The sequence below is a fragment of the Canis lupus genome, chromosome 13 (assembly GCF_003254725.2).
Source record: "Canis lupus dingo isolate Sandy chromosome 13, ASM325472v2, whole genome shotgun sequence".
NCBI classification, from domain to species: Eukaryota; Metazoa; Chordata; class Mammalia; order Carnivora; family Canidae; genus Canis; species Canis lupus.
This window is the reverse complement of record NC_064255.1, coordinates 41,556,054-41,560,882: the sequence shown is the minus strand read 5'-3', so window position 1 is coordinate 41,560,882 and position 4,829 is coordinate 41,556,054. Positions and strand designations below refer to the sequence as shown.

At 51.6% G+C, this 4,829-nt stretch overlaps 1 protein-coding gene across 4 annotated transcripts in view; it reads left to right on the top strand.

The window, feature by feature from the left end:
- The first annotated feature begins 159 nt into the window (after positions 1 to 159).
- YIPF7 (Yip1 domain family member 7) overlaps positions 160 to 4,829 on the top strand; it is a 43,702-nt gene continuing 39,032 nt past the window's right edge. Inside the window, exons 1-2 of one of the 4 annotated variants that reach the window (XM_025435883.3) lie at positions 160 to 1,085; positions 2,580 to 2,811. The gene's annotated coding sequence lies outside the window, so the exon portion shown is untranslated. The other 3 variants (XM_035714272.2, XM_025435884.3, XM_025435882.3) reach the window with 3 other exon arrangements.

Genomic DNA, 4,829 nt, shown 5'->3' with positions numbered 1-4,829 from the left:
CCGCGCGGCTCCCGGCGTCGGCACGTCGCACGCGTGGTGACGTCAGCGCGCCCGCCCGCGAGGCCGCTCGGAAGGCGGGGCGGAGCGCTCGGCCCGGCCGCGGCGCGGGGAGTCGGCTTCGCCCGGGGCGGAGAGGGCAGCGCGGCTCCGAGGCCCGAGGCCGGGTCCTGCGTCCGGGAGGGCCCGAGCAGGGGTGCGCCCCGCGGAAGGCGGCCGAGCCTGCCCCCCAGCTCCCGCCCGGCTCCCGGCCCCTCGGCCTCGGCGTCCGGGACGCTGGCCTCCGCCGGGATGGAGAGTGCGAGGCCCCGGGGTCGAGCCCCGCGTCGGGCCCCCTGCAGGGAGCGTGGAGCCTGCTCCTCCCTCTGCCTCGGTCTCTCCTCTCGCTCTGAATAAATAAATAAATAAATAAATAAAGTGCTGAGGCCGGCGTAGCGCGTCAGTGCCCGTCCCCCCCGACGTCCCCACGCTGTCCCCCCACGTGTCCCACGCCGGTGGCTGACAGTCCCCTCGACAGCCCCCATGACGTCCCCACGCCGGTGGCTGACAGTCCCCTCAACATCCCCATGACGTCCCCACGTCGTCCCTCTCAACATCCCCATGACTTTCTCACGCTGTCCCCCTCGACGTCCCCATGACGTCCCCACGCTGTCCCCATGACGTCCCTGTCGACGTCCCCACGCCGGTGGGTGACAGTCCTCTCAACATCCCCATGACGTCCCCACGTCGTCCCTCTCGACATCCCCACGCTGTCCCCCTCGACGTCCCCATGACGTCCCCACGCTGTCCCCATGACGTCCCCACACCGTCCCTCTCGACATCCCCATGACGTCCCCACGACGTCCCCCGCGGTCCCCCGCCGTCCCCCTTGCTCTTCTCTGGACCGCGGAAAGGTGGGTGCAGACCGACGGGGCAGCAGCCGAGCAGAGCCCAGGGTCGCGCCTGGTCCCGGCCGCCGTCGGGCTGCGGTCACCGCGGTCCCGGCCCCGCCGATGCCTGCCGTCGCCTCTGCCCCGGGGCCCGCGTCACAGCGGCCTGAAGGGACAACGTCATCCACGGGCTCCAGCAGTGACGGGCAGACCGCAGCGGTCAGTGTCCTCCCCGGTTCACACACGCTCCCGCCACACACTCGGGGGTTCTTTACCGGAAATTACCTTTTATGCGTAATTTATTCTTTTTTTAAAAAAAAAGCTCTTATTTATTCATGAGAGAGGCAGAGACCCAGGCAGAGGGAGGAGCAGGCTGCATGCGGGGAGCCCAACGCAGGACTCGATCCCGGGACCCCGGGGTCATGACCTGGGCTGAAGGCAGGTGCATTTATTTTTTTTAATTAAATTAAATTTAACTTAATTTAATTTTACTTTATTTTTTATTTTATTTTTTATTTTATTTTATTTTTTATTTTATTACTTTTTATTTTTATTTCTTTTTATCTTTTATTGGAGTTCTATTTGGCAATACACAGCATAACACCAACGTGATTTAAGAGAAAGATTTGCATCATCACTGTAAGTCGAAAAAGCATCACGAGCTGTCATACGTTAAAAGTTAGTGGAATCAATAGATTTAAAAAAAAATGGGATTCAATGCTAAGATTTCACCTGTGAAAGGCTCTGAATCCGTATTGATGAAAAGCGTGGAGCAGCGGGGCCCCTGAGCAGCTGGGACAGCTGCGCATCTGCCTTGGGCGCAGGCTGGGAGGTGGCCCTGCCATCAGGGTCAGGCTCCCGTCCCCTCCTGCCTGTCCCCCCGTTCATGCTCAAACCATGGGCACTCTCCCTCTCTCTCTCTCTCTCTCTCAAAAAAACAAAACAAAAAACATAGATTAACAGGCATCAGACAAAAATTTAAAAACATTGCACCAAAGATTTTTGGCCTTGACCTCATTAGCTGCTTTGAAATAAAATGGAGAGCAGAAATTTCCCTGCAGGACTGAGTGCCCTTGATGTCATGCTTCTCTCCCCTGAAACCACCTCCTTATTTCCATCAGTCCCACGCTTCGGTCGCCCTGCAGGGTCTTACCTGGCCGACGTTGCATTCACAAACCCACGGATGAGACATGCACTCAGTAGAAAAACATACATAATTTATTTTATTTTATTTTATTTTATTTTTTAAAGATTTTATTTATTTATTCATGAGAGACAGAGAGAGGCAGAGTCACAGGCAGAGGGAGAAGCAGGCTCCATGCAGGGAGCCCGACGTGAGACTCGATCCTGGGTCTCCAGGATCACACCCTGGGCTGAAGGCAACACTAAACCGCTCAGCCACCAGGGCTGCCCCGTAATTTATTTTAAAAGAAAAATTTGCATCGTCCCTGTAAGCTGAAAAAGCATCAGCGAGCGTTCCTTCATCAGGTACTGTCCTGGATCCGGAAATGCAAAGAAAACGAGCAAATTGTCTGAAATCGCACAAAAAGGTGAATGGAAAAGGGCTGCATCTGAAACCAAAGCTGAACCCTTTGCGATGATCTTCACCAGCCCAGGTTTATTTAGTGTTCAGTCTGGGAAGGAAGGAGAGGTTGAGCCACCAGAGTTTCTTTCTTTCTTTCTTTCTTTTTTCTAATTTTTCTTTGCCACCAGAGTTTCAAGGTGCAGGTGTGCCTCCCTAAGGCCCTTGAAAGATGACAAGTTTTGCTCAAGGAGCCAAGCAGGGCCTGACCAAGCAGAGGAACCACAGGTGAGGTGACGGCTCATCATGTCCCAGGATGACCCTGCACGCTCCTGCCTGCCACGCTTGATGCTTCCTGCCACCTGCTGGCGCAGGGGTTCCTGTGGCTGTTCCCGCACAGACCTCGGAGGAGAAGGCGGCTCTGTAAGTAACTGCCCACGGTTAGTGACCCGGTGGCTGGGAGCCCAAGCAGTGCGGCTCCAGCGTCCCCACCTGTAACCCTTCCGTTCAAGTCCACTGGGCGAGGGCAAAGGGGTACAAACCTAGGACTTCACGAGTTACTTGTCCGTTAATGGTCAGTGGAGGCAAATGGGCAAGATCCGGGACAGGTACATTTCACTCGAGGCAGGGATTCCCGAAGAGCTCATGTGATTGAAAACTCCCAGAAATCGAGAATCGTGTCCCCCCCCCCTCCCCGGCCCCATGAATCACCGTGTAGTAGAGAAGTTACCGCCTTACACGCTGCATCAATCCACAGCAGCCCTATTTGCATGTATCATGTGTACGAATATTAGGACATCGGAAGGGCTTGCAGGTGGCTGGGGCTGCTCTAACAGAGGGCCACAGGCTGTGTGGCTTCAGCATTTATCTTCCCACAGCTGTGGAGTCTAGAGGGCCAAGACCAAGGTGTCCGCGGGGCTGGTTTCTCCCGAGGCCTCTCTCCTTGGCTAGTAGGTGATTGTCCTCTCCCTGTGCCTTTATATGATCTTCCCTCTGTGCTCGTGTCCTAGGCCCCTTTTACAAGCATGTGAGTCATTTTAGGTTTGGGGCAGCCCCAGAAACCTCACTCTAACCCAGGCACCTCTTTAGAGACCTCATCTTCAAATACAGCCGTGTTCTGAAGTGTACGGGGGTTAGGAGCACCAATATGAATTTGGAGCGGGGCGGGGGACACAACGTAGCCCATAACGAAGTGAATGATAAATAAAAATACATAAAACGATTTTAGCACCTCTAAGTTTGTTTCAAAGTTGGTCACGGAGCATTTTAACACTAGCATACTCTCAATAATGTTTAACGTTACAGTAGTGCTCACAAGCACGTGAACAAATTGATAAGCAGCACATGCGTGGATGTTAACTGAGGGTCTCCAGGACTGCTGTTAGGCAGCTAGAGTGCTGCCACCACGTGTCTCCAGTGGAAAATACAGCTTAGAATTCATTTTTTTTTTCTTTTCTTTCTTTCTTTCTTTTTTTTTTTTAGGATTCATTTTCTTTTTTTTCTTTTTTTAAATTTAAATTTTTATTTTTATTTTTAGAATTAATTTTCTAAGTCTGTTTTTAAAATCTGCAATTTGGGACTTAGGGACACCTGGGTGGCTCAGCAGTGGAGCATCTGCCTTCGGCCCAGGGCGTGACCCCAGGATCACGAGATCGAATCCCGTGTCGGGCTCCCTGCATGCAGCCTGCTTCTCCCTCTGCCTGTGTCTCTGCCTCTCTCTGTGTGTCTCTCACGAATAAATAAATACAATCTTTTAAAAAAAATAAAATCTGGGATTATTTTCAGAGTTTCATGTATTTTCAGGTGAGGGCTGCACAGGTATTTTTGTATCACAAAGCAGAAGGTACGTGGAGAAAGAAGGAGAAAAGTGGCAGGAGTTCTATATGAAGGAAGCAGTTTCAGTCAAGTCTGTGAAGAGCCTTGAACAGGGTCTTGCTAGTTGGCGTCGTACTGTACGCAAGGAAATAACACATCTGGTTTTTGTCTTAGGGAGCTTGCTCTAACGATGGTGTGTAAAGAGGTAGAAGAGGAACACAGGAGAAGTGACGAGGCAGAAATGGGGCCAAAAGAGGAGAGGCTCCTATTTTTCTCCCCTAGATGAGACACAGTAAGGGCCTGAATGAGTTGCTGGCAGAGAAGAGGGATGAAAGAGTAATTGGTAGATATTTTGGAGCTACAATTAGGATTAATTGGATGTAAGAGGGAGGGAGGAGTCCAGGAGAACTTTCTATTTTCTAGCTTTGATATATTGGAGAATCTGATTGATGTTTACTAGAATGTGAAACTTCAATACTCCGTATCCAGCGGGGTTTTATAAATGGAGCCCAGGGGAAAAAAGCTCAGGGCTAAAATTTTGGAAACCACATATAAAAAAGACAATGACAAAAACCGTGGGAGATTTTGAGGTCAGAGAGTAGGAAATAAAACAGTTGAGAAGAGAA